Source organism: Dama dama, chromosome 30 (genome assembly GCF_033118175.1).
Source record: "Dama dama isolate Ldn47 chromosome 30, ASM3311817v1, whole genome shotgun sequence".
Taxonomy (NCBI): domain Eukaryota; kingdom Metazoa; phylum Chordata; class Mammalia; order Artiodactyla; family Cervidae; genus Dama; species Dama dama.
The window spans coordinates 23535773-23555692 of record NC_083710.1 but is presented as its reverse complement, the minus strand read 5'-3'; positions in this window follow the sequence as shown (position 1 = coordinate 23555692).

Genomic DNA, 19920 nt, shown 5'->3' with positions numbered 1-19920 from the left:
GCTTTGGGAGTTGCTCAGGGAAGCCTGGTGTGCTGCAGTCCATGGGGTCGCAAAGATTCAGACACAACGGGGAGACTGAACTGAACTGAAATTTATAAGATGGACTTTCCCAATGGCACAAGCAGTAAAGAATCTGCCTGCAATGCAGGAGATGCAGGTTCAGTCCCTGGGTGGGGAAGATCCCCTGAAAGAGGAAATGGCAAGCCACTCTAGTATTCTTGCCTGGAAAATTCCATGGACAGAGAAACCTGGTGGGCTACAGTTCATAGGGTCACCAAGAGTCAGACACAACTGAAGTGACTTAGCACACACACACACAAATGATCTAAGACCTTTGTGCATGTGGGGTGTGGTCTTACCTCCCAGCCTGTGGTTTCACCAGGATCCCCAGGAGTTTGCCCTGGAGGTTTGAGGCAGTCATGTATCTGACCAGAACACTCTGAGTGCCCAGGGTTAATGTGTCCTCAAGCCAGCTTCCAGCTATAGCCTCATGAAAAAACTATAGGAGGGTATTCTGGGCTGACAGTGGTGTCCAAGCCTTTGCTGGTCAAGTTCCCTCCTAGTTTCAGTGGAGAGAAAACCCTCACACAAGTGGCAGCTTTGATCGTCCAGATCCCAGAAGGTCATTTCTTCTTTCCATTTTTCCCTACCCTAGTTGGGACTGATTAATATATGCAGATGTGTAACTCAAAGCTATTGGGGAAAAAGTCAATTTCTAGCAATAAAACTATATATATCCTTGATTTTCATGAGGTTATACTCTCATAAACATTTTGTACCTAAAGACATATGTTAAATAATATGACAAACCATTTGAAATTTTATACTTAAACAAAACATCTTGACAAAACATTAATAATGAATAATGATCAGAAAAAACTGGCATCATTCAAATGTATCAAACCATTCTTAGATAAAGTCCACAGAAGAGACAGTAAATATTGGTTAATAACCTTTTAATGTCAGTCTTCATCTCATCCTAACAAAAACAGGCCCATTTCAAGCTCTAAACATAGCTGTCAGTGTTCCTTCTGGGGAATGTTTGATTTATACAATAGGTAGATCTAAATTGTGTGTTTCATAGCTCACGTTAGGGCTCTTACAGTTCTCCATGTGTTTATTTAGCAACTTTTGTCCAATTTTCATGGAGAAATTTGTACCATTGCGCACACAACTTAAATAGTTATTGCCTTGTCTTACTTATGGCTAAGAATGAGAAGGGCAAAACTTTTCCCAGAACGAGATTTATTTTTAATGCAAGATCATTCAGGCTGTCCTAATTTTGTAATATCTTTCAGCAGCTGTAGTTTTTTTTTTTTTTTTTTTCAGTTTTAAGCCATTCGGTGGAAAACATTAATTGCTAACGTATTTTCAATCCACAACTGCCTGTGCTTACAATCCTCTTTGCAACTGTTGTTCATGACCAAGCCTCACACCTCAGTGCCTCCTACCCACCCCTGCTAATAAATAAAGCAAATTTTTAAAAATTTAATAAGAAACAAATTGAAAAAAGAACTATTAGGAAGCTTTCATTGTTTGTTTCAATCCCTGGTTAACCTAAATTCTCAGGCCACAAGCTGATGGGAAAATAAAGGTGACGAAAGGCATGCGCTTTATGTACTGTCATTTGGAATGTTTCAAGTCTGAGAGCGCTAAATGGGGAATTCGGTACTCATCTGCCCATCAGGACTGAGGATCCAGTCTTGAGGCATTAATCAGGGAAGGCTGTGGAAGTGAACCTTATTACCTTACTCAAATAGAAATCCCTTTGAAGGCAATGAAGACATGCCAGGCAGAGAATCTTTACAGAAGTGTGGGCTACAGAAGCATCTGGGAACCAAACAATTGCGCCTCTCTCCAGATGTGCCAAATAACCATTTTTTTTAGAAAAAGAAATTTCTAATCTCATTGCTTTTCTTCCACCACTGCCCCTTTCCAAGATAAAATGCCTACCAAGCTTCCTCTGCTAAAACTTGAGGACAAAACTGGGAGTCATCTGGACTGATAAACTATCAGGCTTAAATCACTTTCAGAGAAAATCTTACTCCTTTGCTCCAGTGGGACCCTTATCTAGACTTTTCAGGAATTCATTCTGATTAAAGGGTGATTGAAGCAAGATAAATCTATGGGAGGCTGCACAGTTTTCTATCACCACAAAGCTAATGGTGAAAAAATATCTGAGCATGTTATAAATCAACTAGAATAAATTAATGGTTCCTCTGACATGCTCAAAATAAACGTGTGCTTGTCATAAATGTAATTAAATAATTCAGTGGAAAAGTTAAATGCTGAAACAATTACCCACATGGTTTAAAGCATTATGAAAATATTATGGAAAAGAGAAATAGGAACTGTTATTAATAGAACATGGGGATTTTCATGTCTTTGGCCTTTTTTCCCGCTCCTTCTCTCTTAATGAAAGGAAAGAGCAAATAATATTTATGCAGTACTTTATATGTGCCACTAAGTATATTCATGTTCATCATCTCTCTTGATTATCATAACAGCCTTGCAAGTTCATCTGACAGATAAGGTAAAGTAACTGAAGCTTGAAGATCACAGGTAACTTGCCCCAAACCACATAGCCAACCAGTAGATGAGTAAGCACTCCAGTTAAAGTTTGTGCAACCGCAAAATACCAAACTCTTTCACTTCTATCACTCAGCGTCTCACCCCAGCCCTCCATTCCACACTGTCTCTTTGCAGAAGCCAAAGACTTCAACCCTCACCACTTCCATGCTGCTCTGTCCACTGCTCAGCCTGCAGCAGTCAGAACACATGGATTCCTCTTCCTGGCCCAGTGACTATACCCTTGACTTTTATTAAATGTGTCATCTGTAGGCAGAAAATATGAAAAGTAATAATTAAAAGAAAACAAGAGGGAACTAATGCATCTGTGGCTCTCTCTCAGAGCCTACAGAAATCTGCCTATTAATATAAGTCCCTAGTGGTGAGAAGGTACTGGGAGGGCAGCCAACAGTAAGTGGGAGTGGGTGTGGGAAAAATGCAAAAGAAAGAAGGAAAGTTGCTAAAAATGACTGGCCATATGTAGCGAATTATAAATTCTCTGGCTGCAAAAATAATTTCTGCAAGTCCAGGGCCTCTTAAGGGAGCACACCTCGGACACACGGCAAGAACCAGTGAGTAGAACTCAGTGGATGTCCAGACAGGGCCACCCAACTATACTAAGATATGCACCTTCTCAATGACCCATGTGGCTGAGAACAGTGGAGGATCTGGAGACTGACAGCCTGGTGTTAACAGAGATAATAAAGATACTGTCTCAGGGCCATCACCCAATCCCAGCTCAGCTTCAGCCTATGAAAAAGCCAACACTCTAACATAATTCAAACTTTGGAGGTTTCTGAAAATGTACAAAAAGATTTCATTAACCTTTCACTTAGCATTATGGTCACCAAGGAGCACAGACTTAGTGAAGGGAATTTCTGTTTTCTGAGTAATAAGGGTCACCTTATGCAAGAGCATGCACCACTGGCACCCCTCCCCTAAGAACTTCTTCAAAGTAAAAGCCAAAAATGATTTGGGTGGCTTGAAAATTCCTTATCCACAAACTACTTCCTCCATTCATTCTCCTAAATAGCCTGAAATTCCCATATTACATTCTCCTTTGGAATAAAACTCTCAAAGATCCCTTTGAAGATGTAAATGTTATCTTGGAAAAGTAAACCAAAGAACTAATGCCATCTATAAACACCACAAGTCAAAAAGTTTTATTAGAATGGCTCACATACTAAGCAGGGAAGAGACACAGGAATGAGAATAAAAGACACCACCACTACCCCAGGAGCAAATCAAGTTGGGTTGGTTTAGTGGCTAAGTCATGTCCGACTCTTTGTGACCCTGTGGACTGTAGCCTGCAAGACTCCTCTGTCCATGGAATTCTCTTGGTAAGACTACTGGTATGGGTGGCCATTTCCTTCTCCAGGGGACCTTCCTGATCCAGGGATCGAACCCAGGTCTCCTGCATTGCAGGCAGATTCTTTACTGACTAACCTCCAGGGGATCTAGTGCAGCCCTGTTGTCAAGTATGTGTTGTCTTGGTACCAGTTTTATTGAGATATAATTCACATACCATACAATTCAGTCGTCTAAATTGTACAATTCAATGATTTTTAACATATTCACAAAGTTGTGCAACCATCACCACAACCAATTTTAGAATATTTTCATCAACCCCCCCAAAAAAAAACCACCATGTACCTTTCAACTATCACCCTCTTATTTTCCCATTCCCTCCCTAGCCATAAGCAACCAGTAATCTACTTTCTGTCTTTATAGATTAGAAAATTCTGGATATTTCATACAAATGAAACCATACAATATGTGATCTTTTGTGTCTGGCTTCTTTCACTTAACACAATGTTTTCAAGATTCAACCATGTTGTAGCATGTGTCAGTACTTCCTTTTTTTTTTCTTTCTTATTGAAATATAATTGACATGATATTTTAGCCCTCAGCTTTTTCCTATATTTATCTATTTTAGATTTTTTGTGTGTGGTTATGAGGTTCATATACAACATATGTATATGTTTACACATTATATATATAATTATAAAACTATTTTAAATTGATAATCTCTTAAATTTGAATGATTTTACTAATCCTGCATTTTTATGCACTCCCTCCATGTTTACTATATTTAACATCATAATTTACATATTTTTGCTTTATCTATCTCTTAACTATTTACTATAGATAAAGATGATTTTACTATTTCTGTCTTTTAATCCTTCTATTAGCTTTATAAGTGGGTGATCTACTACCTTTATTGTATGTTTGCCTTTACCAATGAGATTTTTTCTTTTGTACTTTTCATATTTCTAGTTATAGTCTTTCTTGCTTATAGAAGTCCCTTTAACATTTGTTGTAGAGCAGGTTTAGGGTGCTGAATTCTTTTAGCTTTTACTTGTCTGTAAAACTCTTTATATCTCCTTCAAATATGAACAACAGCCTTGACTGGTAGAATATTCTTGGTTGTAGGGTTTTGTTTTTGTTTGTGTTTTATCACTTTAAACCTTCTGGCGCATAAGCTATCTGCTGAAAAGTCACCTGATAGTCTTATGGGAGTTCCTTGTATGTAATTAGTTGCTTTTCTCTTCCTGCTTTTAAGACCCTTTATCTTTAATTTTTTCCATTTTAATTATAATGTGTCTTGGTGTGATCCTCCTCAGGTTCTTCTTGTTTGGAACTCTCTCTGCTTCCTGGACCTGGATGTCTGTTTTCTTTCCCAGTTAGGGAAGTTTTCAGTTACTTTTTCTTCAGATAAGTTCTCTGCCCCTTTCTCTTTTTCTTATCCTTCTGGGACCCCTATAATGCAAGTGTTAGTATACCTGATGTTGATGAGATCTCTTAAACTATCCTCATTTTTAAAAATTCTTTGTCTTTTTTTCTGTTCAGCTTCAGTGACTTCCTCGACCCTGTCTTCCAGTTTGCAGATCTGCTCCTCTACATCATCTGCTCTACTGCTGATTCCCTCTAGTATATTGAGTTATTGTATTTTTGAGCTTTGTTTGGCCCTTGCCTATATTGCCTGTATTTTCTAACTCTCTGTTAAACTTCTTACTGTGTTCATTCATTCTTTTCCCAAGTACATTGAACATCTTTACAAACACTTTGAATTCTTTATCAGATAGATCACTTATCTCCACTTCACTTAGTTCTTCTGGGGTTTTATTTTGTTTCTTTGTTTGAAACATTATCTTTGCTCCTCATTTTGCTCAGTTCCCTGTTTATTTCTGTGTATCAGGTAGGTATGTGTTACGTAGGTCGGTTACATTTCTCATCTGGAGAAGTAGCCTTATGTAGAAGATGTCCTCTGGGACCCAGTAGCATACTCTCTCCTGGTCAACAGAGCCATGTGCTCTAAGAGTGAGCTGTATGGGACCCTCTGCTGTGGTGCCGCTGACAACTATGGGTGTGTTGGTAGGCAGGACTGACCCTCAGACAATTAGCTGCCCAGCCCTGCTACCCATGGTGTCTGCCAGCCTCTTGGCAAGTGAGACTGTGTCCTGAGGTGGTTGACTGCATGGCCTGAGGGGTCCCAGGCTGGTGCTGCCCCACTGGTGGGCAGAACTAGGTCCTGAAGTGGCTGCCAACCATATTTCTCTAGATGCAAACATGCTACCTACTACATAGCATAGTGGAAAGCACACTGGGATGGGAGGCAGGGGCTCTGGGTCCTAGTGGTAGCCTGTCCCTACTGGCAGAGCTCGGAGGCCCTCAGGGCCGGTGTATTATATCTGTGCAGTGAGGGATGCTGAGTGGGGAGCTCTCTGAGGACCACTCCAGATACCTGGTTCTACATCTGGAAGGATTTACTAAAGGGCATTTTGTCACCTTTCTCCTTCCTCTCCAGAAATCTTTTTCACCTAAAGTATGTGTCTACTGACATATGTAAGATAGATAGCCAATGGGAATTTACTGTATGACTCAGAGAACCCAAACCAGGGCTCCGTAACCACCTAGAGGGGTGGGATGGGGTGGGAGAAGGTCCAAGAGGGAGCGGACATATGTATACCTATGTTGACGTATGGCAGAGACCAACACAATATTGTGATTATCCTTCAATTAAATTTTTTTAAGATTTTAAATAAATAAAAAATAAAGCATGTGTCTAAAATGCAGAGCAGAGACAAGAGGTGATGACACATTTTGCATCAGGAAATACTGTGAAAAGAGAGCTGAACAGACGTTGGGGGTATCATGAAATGTGGAGCCACTTTCTGACTTGAAATCATTCACAAACAGATCTGACTGACCACAATAAAAGGTCTCATCTCTTTGAACCTACAACTATCTCCTTTCCTCCCCCTCTTCGTAATTATCAGCCCAAGTATAAGTTGATTGCGGTTGTACTGCTGCATGGGAATGTGGTTGATCAGCCTGTCAATGAATGAGCTTGAGTAGCTTTTCCCACACCAGGCAAGATGTTGAAAATGCTGAACAGCCAGAACAGGGTCCCCATCAATCAGCACAGGCTCACAGTTAACATCACAGACATAGGCTGGCCTGCCTCACAGGTGTGTCCCAGCTGGGTGTCAACTGCGCCCTGCTTCCACTCATACTCCTGTTCAGAGGAGGGGACACAGAGATGAGTTGGGTGGTACTGGGCCTGTCATTCTTGGCCCTGATGACCCCAGCACTTCCTAGTGACAGGATCTACTTGTAAAGTGCTGTAATCGGCAAGATGGCAGCTTGAATAGGAGACTGCAGACTCTTTTTAAATATATGGCCTGCGGGGACTTCCTTGGTAGCCCAGTGCCTGAGACTCTACACTCCCAATGCAGAGGGCTCAGGTTCAACCCTTGGTCAGAGAATTAGATCCTACATGCCGCAACTAACAGTTTGCATGTCATAACTAAGACCTGGTGCAGCCATATAAGTAATGTTTTTTTAAAAGATCTTTAAAATAAATAAATATGGCCTGTACCTATCTATCTATTTACCTATCCATTCATCCATCCTCTCTCTCTTTCTATTACTAAAATATTATTATTTTAAATTATTAAAATAATAATAAGTGCCCACAAAACAAACAAAAGCCAGATTCATTAACAATATTCTCTCTGTAACTGCACAGGTTCCCCATTCATCCCACTGTCTTCACTCACCTGAAATAACTATCATTCTAAGTTCCATATTCAACACTCCCTTGTTTTTCTTTCATGTAGTTTCATTGCTTTATACTCTTCACAAAAATCATATTTTTATTTTGGTTACTTTGGATACTATTATAAACACATCATGTTATTTGTTCTCTTTTGAAACTTTTCTAGCTAAACATTACAATGCTAAGCTTCACCATATTGTTGCACTGAAGGCTATTTTTAAAGTGACTTCCATCTTATAATAAAAATTAATTCATTTGGGAAACACAAAAAAATTTCAAGAAAAAAAGTAAAACATATCATAACCCTGTATTTCTTTTGGTTTTTGCCTTTCCTATGTACATATATTTTTCCTCACAAAATAGGGATCATGTTGCCTAAACAGTACACAATCAAGTAAATAGGTAAGTACAAATTTTGGTAAGTGCAATAAAGGAAAAAAACAGAGTATACTTTTTTTTCTTTTTCAAGTGTTAGTCACTCAGTCGTGTCCAACTTTTTGTGACCCCATGGACTGTAGCCCACCAGGCTCCTCTGTCCATGGAATTCTCCAGGCAAGAATACTGGAGTGGGTTGCCATTTCCTTCTCTATTTCTTTTGAAAGCAGTATTTTATTAAGTAAGACGTGTATGAAAGCTCTAAGCCCACTGGGAACGCAGCTACACCGAGGTCGGCGCCAACCTAAAAAAGAACGAGAAGAGAGTCTCCCATCGCCAAACCAACTGTGGCAGGAGGAACCAAGTGAGTGGCAACTACCTGCAGGCTTGCGCACTCACCCTTGTCATTTTTTGTCGGAGAACACTAAGCTGCCAGCTGGACACCCAGAGTATACTTTTTTCTGTGTAATAATAATGGGATAGAAACCACTGAATTGTGTACCTCTACGGGTGAATTTTATAACATGTATTATATCTCAACAAAGTTATCTTTCTATAATAGAGTCAAAGGACAAATGAGCAAACTAAGGTAGATAAGGAAACGTTCTAGTATACACTGTGAAGAAAGAGAGGTTGGAAAAGAATTTGGCAAGTCAATTTAATACTTGAAATATATATGATTTGTTGGTATACACACTCTTTAGAGACCTTAACAACTTGCTTTAACAGTGTGTTATGTTATACCATTTGTTGTTGGCATTATTTTAAAAACTGTCTTCTTTAAATATTTTAAGAATTGCCACACCAGAACTCTAGAATACCATCTAGCAACATTTCATAAATAAATCATATTTGTAACCTGAGCACACAGAAGAATAAACTATGTGAATTTTTCTCAGAGTTTATCCTGAAAAACCTATTTCGATAAATCATTTTAGAATCAGATAAAGTTTGAGAAACTTCTTTTATATTTTGATCAACTAAGAAATTAACAGGCATCTTATAATGAGAGTAAAATCACTTTTGCTACTATGTGGTGGTGGTTTAGTCGCTAAATCACGTCCAACTCTTGAGACCCCATGGACTGTAGCCTGCCAGGCTCCTCTGCCCATGATATTTCCCAAGCAAGAATACTGGAGTGGGTGGCTACTTTCTTCTCCAAGGGATCTTCCCAACCCAGGGGTCAAACCCGTGTCTCCAGCACTGCAGGCAAATTCTTTACTGACTGAGCCACCAGGGAAGTCCGTTTGTACTATACTTAAGTATAACCAGGAGCCCTAAAGGGTTTATGTGAAGTACTCACCCCAGGATCTCTATGAAGTGAGTAATTTCATCATCATTTTACAGGTAAGGACCCTAAGCCCTAGGAGGCAGACGGTTTGCCACAGCAAATCATTTGCAGCTAGAATGTCAATACATTACTGCAGGTTTATAGGTGTCCACACAGTACAAGCTAGAGATTTAGTAAGTATCAAGTTCAATGAATCAATACACACAGCCCAGTTGGATAATTCAAGCTTATCGCCATCTGTAACCTGACCAAATGTATGCAGTTTGGCAGAAAAAGTACAGTTCGTAGAGGTCAGTACAATCATATTAGTCAAGGCTCTTTCCACTGCAGGTATAAAAATCCCATTAAACCAGCACTTTTAAAGGGAAACTATATTGGGATCCCATAATTAGAAAGTCCAGGGGCAATACTGAGATACAAATAATATCACTGGGAATCTGCCTCTATCCCTTAGCCCTGCTTCCTTTGTGGTGACTCCTTTCTCAATCTGTCTCTTTCCAGGAGTAGCAAAGAGGACCATTCGGCAGCCCCCCAAAAAGACTGTACCTCTTCCCAGACAGCTCTAGTGAGAGCTCCAGAGAAAGCTCAGACAGGGGGACTGACTCAGTCCCTCTGAGTCATTACCACAGCCAGGTGAATGGAGTTCTTTGATGGCCCAGGCCTGGGTCGTGGGCCCACTTCTGGGCCCAGAGGTTGGGGTCAGCCCCATCAGAACCTCAAAGCCCGAGAATAGTGAAGGAATGGTGCCCAGAGAGATGTTAGGCAGACAAACAGCTTGCTGACCACAGTGACTACACCCCATGGTTTACTACTCTGGCAATAAAGACTGCAGCCTCAGGCTTGGGAAATGTATCAAGTGCCATGCTTCCACAATAGGGACAGTGGTATTCACCCGAGATTGTAAAATGGTCTTCTCAAGTCATAGTCAGAGGGCAAGTTTAGGGAAAGCCTGCAGGGGCCACCTTGGGTTTAAATTTAGAGGAGAAAAGTCTGGGATGGGATCCATTTGAGTGCTACAGCCTTGACTCCTCGTTTAGCATCTGTGTCAGCATATGCATGTGCTGGCGTTCTGCGCCGGGTATCAGCACAGCTCTGCTACAGCTTCCTGACACGGGATGCAAAGCTGTGAAAGTCAATGAAACAGACTAACATCTTGGAAGCATTCATATTCTTTTGATGTACATGTGAAAACACTAAGATGAAACATCTCTGGATATCTTTTTGGTAACGATGTCATATGAAGGACCAAGATTTATGCAGGCTTAAGAACTAGTTGATAGTCTTAACGTTTCATATAGATTTCTCTGGGTTTTATATTATTTGTTTTCTTATTATATCACCAGCAATCTAAAGCAAAAAAAATAAAATAAAATTCATGTCAACAATTATGTTTCTTTGAAAATACAGTTCAGAAAATAACTGTGTTTAGAGCTGTAGCATATAATCCAGTATTTCGTGTAATACCCCTGTTATAAACAAGGTACCTTTGGAAATAAATATTCTAGAAAATCAGAATATCTCCAGCTAGCACATGCAATACCCGTGCGGTGGCTTCATAGCTAGCATTTTCGTGCTCACACAGGGAAAATGTACTGCTATTCATCAATGAACAGTGTAACACCATGACCAATTTGAATACCTAACCCCTCTAGTGAGAGAGAAGGCTATGATGAGGGAGAGTGGTTCCAGTTTGAGCCTAAGCTGTTTCTACAGCTAGAATTCAGAGTGTGGGGGTATTGTCTGAAGAGTAAGTGGAACAACTCAACTAGAAGGCATCGATTTAAGGAATTGACATGAGAAATCAGTAGAAAATAACTCACTCTGAAGTGGAAACATTTGCATGAGCTTGGCCTTACATCAGTGCTCCATCTTAGGCCCCAGCCCACATCCCCACCCCAACTCTGGTCTTAGCAGGCACAGCATGGTGTCAGCCTAGCAATAAAAAGCTGGGAGGGAGAAACACAAATAAAATCTCTGTAAAAGGGTTTCTGTTTAAAATGATAAACTGGTTCAAGAGGGAGGGGACATATGTATTCCCATGGCTGATTCATGTTGATGTATGGCAGAAACCATCACAATATTGTAAAGCAATTATCCTCCAATTAAAAATTAATTAATTAAAAAATAATGATGGGCTGGACTCCCGCTGTTCCATCCCCAAACTTTACCAAAATATCCATAAAAAGGCATAAGCCCTTAAAGATAGGTGTGAAGATGGGAGAGGTGATAACAGCAGCAAAATCTGGAAGCTATAAAGCTGATGAAAAAAATGGTAATGACATCACAGAACAAAGGCAGCTGAATTCTAAACTGGCAATTTGGGGAAAGCCAGAAGCAACACAATTTATACCTCCAAATCCCCAAAAGGCTTGGGCATCTCTGGAAAGAGGGACAAAGGACAAGCTAAAAGTAGATTTCTTTAAAAGTCTTCAGATCCCCTAGGCTCCCTCAAGAGGACAAAGGCTTATTCTCTAGAAAGAGTCAAAGAAGTCTCTGGATTTCAAGGCAACAGGCACCAGTGAGGGTGGGTGTGCCGTCCTGACACAGGAAGATGAAGTAAAAGCAGGAAGATGCTGAGATTCCCAGGCTCTTCTCTCATTCAACTCCCTTAACACTAGCAGTGAGGCTTATACCTTCTGGCAGGAGCTTGGAGCTGGAGGGCATAAGCCGGCCCGAGAGAAAAATACCTAAAGTTACTCACATCAGAAATTCACCCTATAAACAGCCCAGCCAGATCACCCTCAAGAGAGGCTTGCATGCGTGCGCGCGCACACACACACACACACACACACACACACACACACACACACACACACGGGTTTCCAATCTGTTGCTGGTGCCCCATTTTTGCATATAAGTAGGCAATTAAAGAGATGAAATATTAGAGGAGAACTTCCATTATGAAAGACAAATATAAAACAAATGGAAAGAAAAGCATACGCTGGGGGAAACAGAATATGGAGGGAAAAGGAAGCTTAAAAAAATAATATATCAGTAATAACTTGAGAGATACAAGAGATAATTGCACTTATTTTAAAAACTTGAATTTTTAATGTAGTCAAAGAACAAAGCCTTAGAAATTTTAAAAAATGTGATAGCAGACATGAAAAACTCACTAAAAGGGCTAGAAGTTAAAATTCAAGAAATCTGGAAAGTACAACTGAAAAACAAAGATGAAAATTAGGAAAGAGAACATAAGAAAAGGTATTTATAAATATAGCAATACATATAAATATTTAAATACTTCAATATATAAAATACCAAATATATCACTGAACACCTATGTATATGAATACATATGAAACATCTCTTCTGACTCCACACACCAAAAAATATGTGGGATGTGTATGTATATAGATATAGATATGCATATATGTATACAGATATGTGTACAGACCTCCCTCAAGTTATGATGGGGTTGTTCAGTCACTAAGTTGTGTGCAACTCTTTGCAATCCCATGAACTGCATGATGGGGTTACATCCTGATAAATGTACCATAAGGTGAAAATATCATAAGTCAAATCAATTTAATATACCCAACGCACCACACATGCAGCTTAGCTGCACTGTGCTTAGTCGGTCAGTCGTGTCCAACTCTTTGCAACCCCATAGACTGTAGCTCATCAGGCACAAAGAATAAATATATTCAACACCAATACATTCAAGCTGAAGTTGAAAGGGAAATTGCAAAATCAAAAATCCTGTCATTTGGGATACATTTCCTCCAGGAATTGAAAGCCAACCTCGGGGACAGCACACAGAGGGAACAGATGGGTAGAGATATGACCACAGGCTCATACTGGCTACTTCAGGCTTGCCATGAAAACCTTAGAGAAGAAAAACCATAATAAAAAGACTGGGTTTATTACATTTCACTTGTAGTTCTTTTGTTTTGGTGAAGTTTTCTTCCCTTTAACTTGACCACACAAATAACATGTGGTTTTGTTTATCATGTTGTGAAAGGAAAGAAAACTGGAGCAGAGGTGCAAAGCAGAGAGGGCAGTGGTGTGAGATGCTGCTGCCTTATATCAACATGAAGTCAGGTCCCCAAGAATACACGCAGATCATAAAAGGCACAGCCTCCATGAAAGGAACATTCTCCACTTGTGATTAAGTGGTCTTTTCCAGGTTGTCTGCAATATGCAAGTAACACTTTTATAATCACTTTTTTTCCTTCTTCTTTCTTTTTTATATTTTAAATTATGAAAGCATGATAACACGTTGACAGGAGGCTTGGAAAATACAGAACAAAGTTATGTATAGTTCCACTATGTATTAAAATTTTTAAAGTAGATAAATTAAGATTTTTAGTTGGAGTTTAAATATTATCACTTTCAAAATATTGAATGGGCCCTCCTTCTTTGCTTCTTTAACTTCTCAATATTGTATATATGCAACATTGCTTAAAAATCCCTTGATTGTTCCAAACGTGCAGGTCAGTGAATTCCTTGATGACAAAATCAGCATTTGAAAGACTTCAAATGGTTTTGACACTGTTTAGTGGTATCCTTGGGTACCTGGGTTCAGCTGACTTACAGGATGCCTGTCACTGACAGCAGACTAAGGCTTCTTGCCCAGAAACTCTTGCAATACTTGATATCTGAGCATTCAAAGAGAGAATACAAGAGTAGCAAGTGGTAAAAGTCATAGTGAGAAGAAGAGTAAGAGTCCATCATGCTGGTGGTTGTGGTATTTTCTTTGAAAAGATACTACTTTGCTCTTGAGAGATTTTTCATTCCAAAAATAAAGAATGCAAATAGGAACACATAGTCCAGAATGATGGAAATGTTCAGGGACTGAAAAATAAATATAGGTTGACTTTTATTCTATTGGGCCTATTGTCAAAGCACTCCTCAAGATAAGACTGATCTCTCTCATTAACTTCCCAGTTGCTTACAAAGAGTCAGAAAGGGCCCTGACCCTAAGACTTTTCTAAGAACTAATTTGTTGCAAACTGAGGGTGTGCTACCTGGCAGGACTGCCTCCAGTGAGCCTATCAGTTCAGTTCAGTTCAGTGGCTCAGTCGTGTCCGACTCTTTGCAACCCCATGAATCACAGCACACCAGGCCCCCCTGTTCATCACCAACTCCCAGAGTTTACTCAGACTCATGTCCATCGAGTCGGTGATGCCATCCAGACATCTCATCCTCTGTCATCCCCTTCTCCTCCTGCCCCCAATCCCTCCCAGCATCAGGGTCTTTTCTAATGAGTCAACTCTTAGCATCAGGTGGCCAAAGTATTGGAGTTTCAGCTTTAGCATCAGTCCTTCCAATGAACACCCAGGACTGATCTCCTTTAGGATGGACTGGTTGGATCTCCTTGCAGTCCAAGAGACTCTCAAGATTCTTCTCCAACACCACAGTTCAAAAGCATCAATTCTTTGGTGCTCAGCTTTGTTTATAGTCCAACTCTCACATCCATACATGACTACTGGAAAAACCATAGCTTTGACTAGAAGGACCTTTTCAGCAAAGTGATGTCTGTTTTTTAATATGCTATCTAGGTTGGTCATAACTTTCCTTCCAAGGAGTAAGTGTCTTTTAATTTCATGGCTGCAGTCACCATCTGCAGTGATTTTGGAGCCCAAAAAATAAAGTCTGACGCTGCTTCCATTATTTCCCCATCTATTTGCCATGAAGTGATGGAATCAGATGCCATGATCTTAGTTTTCTGAATGTTGACCTTTAAGCCAACTTTTTCACTCTCCTCTTTCACTTTCATCAAGAGGCTTTTTATTCCTCTTCACTCTCTGCCATAAGGGTGGTGTCATCTGCATATCTGAGGTTATTGATATTTCTCCTGGCAATCTTGATTCCAGCTTGTGCTTCTTCCAGCCCAGCATTTCTCATGATGTACTCTGCATATAAGTTAAATAAGCAGGGTGACAATATACAGCCTTGACGTACTCCTTTCCTATTGGGAACCAGTCTGTTGTTACATGTCCAGTTCTAACTGTTGCTTCCTGACCTGCATACAGGTTTCTCAAGAGACAGGTCAGGTGGTCTGGTATTACCATCTCCTTCAGAATTTTCCACAGTTTATTGCGATTCACACAATCAAAGGCTTTGGCATAGCCAATAAAGCAGAAATAGATGTTTTTCTGGAACTCTCTTGCTTTTTCAATGATCCAGCAGATGTTGGCAATTTGATCTCTGGTTCCTCTGCCTTTTCTAAAACCAGCTTGAACATCTGAAGTTCACAGTTCACATATTGCTGAAGCCTGGCTTGGAGAATTTTGAGCATGACTTTACTAGCATGTGAGATGAGTGCAACTGTACGGTAGTTTGAGCATTCTGTGGGATTGCCTTTCTTTGGGATTGGAATGAAAACGGACCTTTTACAGTCCTGTAGCCACTGCTGAATTTTCCAAATTTGCTGCACAGTATGGAAAAGAAATGCAAAAAGGCAAAATGGTTGTCTGAGGAGGCCTTACAAATAGCTGTGAAAAGAAGAGAAGCGAAAAGCAAAGGAGAAAAGGAAAGATATTCCCATTTGAATGCAGAGTTCCAAAGAATAGCCAGGAGAGATAAGAAAGCCTTCCTCAGCAATCAGTGCAAAGAAATAGAGGAAAACAACAGAGTGGGAAAGACTAGAGATCTCTTCAAGAAAATTAGAGATACCAAGGGAACATTTCATGCAAAGATGGGTTCAATAAAGGACAGGAATGGTATGGACCTAACAGAAGCAGAAGATATTAAGAAGAGGTGGCAAGAATACACAGAAGAACTGTACAAAAAAGATCTTCACGACCCAAATAATCACAATGGTGTGATCACTCACCTAGAGCCAGACATCCTGGAATGTGAAGTCAAGTGGGCCTTAGAAAGCATCACTACGAACAAAGCTAGTGGAGGTGATGGAATTCCAATTGAGCTATTTCAAATCCTGAAAGATGATGCTGTCAAAGTGCTGCACTCAATATACCAGTGAGCCTATAGGTGAAATTACAGATTCTGTTGGGGGTTCCCTGGTTGTCCAAAGGCTAAGACTCCACAGTCCCAATGCAAGAGGCCCATGTTCAATCCCTTGTCAGGGAACTAAATTCCACATGCTACAACTTAAAGATCCCCATGCTGAAACAAAGATCAAAGATCCTGTGTGCCGCAACTAAGACCCAGCACAGTCAAATAAATAAATACTAAAGAAAATAAGATTCTGTTGACTCTTACTCTCCTTTTGAACAACAAAACAATACCCTCCTTCACTTGAACTTTTTATTTCACATTACCATGTTTATATATTCTTTACTTTTCCAGGTCATCAGTTCTTTGTGTGTGCAGAGTTATATTAGAAGAGGGAATATATGTTCACTCTTTTGATATGGTTTGGCTGTACTTAGTGGTGAATATACTGAGTTCACAAGTTTTGTGTGAATGAGAGTAACATTCAGGGTCACAGCTATGCCAGTCCAGTCCAGTGTGTGCTCAGTCATGTCCAATTCTTTGTGAACCCATGGACTGTAGCCCACCAGGCTCCTCTGTCCATGGGATTCTCCCGGCAAGAATACTGGAGTAGGTTGCCATTTCCTCCTCCAGGGGATCTCTCCGACCCAGCGATTGAGCCCGTGTCTCCTGTGTCTCCTGCATTGCAGGCATATTCTTACTCACTGAGTCATCAGGGAAGTCGATACAATAGCAGTGTATAAGGTTAACACATGTTAGATCTGGCAGATATATGCATTATGAAGAAGCCAGTGATTAGTGCCAGGCTGCCTGCTTGAAAAAGCTGTGGCTAGAATATTTTCCTCCAGTGAATTACATTGCAACATGCACTGAATTTTGACAACTGGCTGTCTCAAGACTATCTGAACAGCAAAACCATTTTTTTCTGTAAGAGATTCTTCCAAAACCCACTGAAATGTTGTGAAGTGATTGGCCTCCAACTAATTAAAAAAATAAATAAATAAAGTACAGGATAGACAAATGGGAAAAAAACAAAAAACAAAAAAAAAAACAAAAAAAAAGAGATTCTTCCATTTCTTTGGAAATGTTTCTGAAAATGGACCTGAAAGACCCTTTACTGAATCTGCATAAATCTCAATTCTTGGGGCTCTGTCTAAAGAGCACTCTGGCGGGCAGCTCCACACTGCTTCACAGAAGCAGATCCTTGGTCAGAGGCCATACATACAAACCCAGAGAACAAGAGAAAGAGGGGGCCTGCCAGCCCCAATAACTGTGTCCTAAAGCCCCTGAGGGTTTCCCAGGTGGCTCAGTGGTAAAGAATCCACCTGCCAATGTGGGAGATAGGGGTTTGACCCCTGGGTCAGGACGATCCCCTGAAGAAGGAAATGTCAACCCGATTCAGTATTCTTGCTTGGGAAATGGACAGAGGAGCTTTGCGGGCTACAGTCCATGGGGTTGCAAAGAGTTGGACACAACTGAACAACTGAGCACATACACACAAAGCCACTGAGCTCTCTAGACTCTTCCATCTAACTAATCTCCACATAGAGAACAATGGCTCTACATGGGTTTCTTTTGAAGAGGCTGAGAAACATCATAAGCTGCAAGTGATCAGAAGATAGATACCCCCTTAAAAGGGCAATGGATAGACAGGACAAGAGTGGTAGGGTATATTTAAACAAAAGAGTTTAAGGAAAATGCTCCTTACATCAGGAAGGACCTTCCAAAAGTCGTGTGTGGTCTGCACCATGTTTTCCCAATTTATTAGTAACGTTCAAATATAACAGTAGAATCAACTCAGTGTGTGTGCTGGAAATTCCAGCCCCTTTTCCAAAAACACTCTCTTGTCATCACCTCAGACACTGCATTGCAACCAGTGTCGTACTCCAGACAATAAAACAGCAGAGGAAGAGGACGAAGAAAAACTACTGCTCAGAAACCTAACCACTACCAACCCCAACACGTCCAAATTAGGGTTCTTGCAAAGTTACCCAGCTCCCTCTGGGGTGAATCACTCCAATTTGGGGCTCATCTGCATGCCTGGGTGAGGACATTTTTCAAATGTCGTGTCATAGGACATATAAGTTGTCTACATTTCTTCACCTCCCACTCACTCCAATTCATTCCAATCTGGCCTTATTCCTCCACCAAAACAGCTTTCACAAAGCCCGCCGAGACTTGAGGTGACCGTGTGTCCACTCCTCATCTCATTAGGTTTCTCAGCAGCATCTGACCTTGGTGACCACTACTCCCTTGAAGCCTTCTCTTCCTTTGGTTTCACTGACATCACTCTCTGGATTTTTGTCTCCATTCTTTGCTGCTCCTCTTTCTCTCTCTCTCCCTCTTTCTCTCTCTCTCCCAATAGCTCCTTCCTCTCTGCCTGGCCTTTAAATATTGAAGTAATTCAACATTTGATCTTCAAAGCTCACCTTCCTTCTCACTCCATATTCCCTCCATAGGTCATCCATGGCCATCACGGTGCACAGTTCCAGAAGACACTAGGCACACCACTGTCTATGGAACTGGCTCAGCCTGGAGTTGTACAGTGCATGGCTTATGTGGCCATAAGGGCAGTTTCTATCCACTCCTGTGGCTATAATTCCCATATACATTAGGACTTTACCTAGGGCTTCCCTGGTGGCTCAGATGATGAAGAATCTGCCTGCAATGCAGGAGACCTGGGTTAGATCCCTGAGTTGGGAAGATGTCCTAGAGAAGGAAATGGCTCCATTCCAGTATTCTTGCCTGGAGAATTCCATGGACAGAGGAACCTGGTGGGCTACAGTCAAGGGGGTTGCAAAGAGTCAAACATGACTGGCTCCCATCAAGTGGTACAGTGCATGGCTTGTGTGGACAAAAGAGCAGTTCTATCCCCTCCTTTGACTTTAGTTACCATGTGTACATTACAGACTGCAAAATGTTTATCTCAGACCTGGCAACACTGAAACTTAAACCCACATATACAACTGACTACTTGAGACCCACTTGTTCATCTCACAAGCACTTCACATAGTATGTCAGAAACGAACCCATGCTCTTCCTGGACAAGTCTGGTCCTCCCTCAGCATTCCTTGTCTTGGTGAATGGGCCCAGCATCCATCCAGTTGCCCATTCTAGAGCCTAGAGGGCATCTTGTCACTTCCCTCTCTGGCACCATAAACAAATGATCTATTTGCATGTGTGTTTGTGATCTGTCTCCCTCCACTACAATGTAAGTCCTGTGAAAGTTGAGATCTCTCTTATTCACCATTATGCCTCCAGAGCTAGAGGTATGTCTGGAGTAAATTTTTGTCTAGTGAAATAATAAAGTCCTATTGACTTTACCTGCTGTCTGTTTAAAGTCATCTCCATAACTACCTGGTTATGGAGTCTTGCCCAGGTTGCTCCCTCAAGCATCCCTCCTTTTATTTTAGTTAATGCCTGTTTATCTTTCAGACCTCAACTCAATATCACTTCCTCAGGGAACTTCCTCTGATGTACCAGCCTGGGCCAGGCCCCCTTTAGATTCTATCATAGTTCTTCTTACTTAACACTTCTTTCGCTCTCTTTTCTCCATGACATTTTTATCTTTTCCACAATCTCTATCAAAGGCATCCTTCACTTTTCCATTCCCTGAAAATTGTTCCTTAATTCACTGCTCCACAAAAAAGTGCCAAATAAGCTGGGTGCTGAAAATACTAACAGAGTAAGTCTGAATAGGTAGTTCAGAAAAGGATAAGAG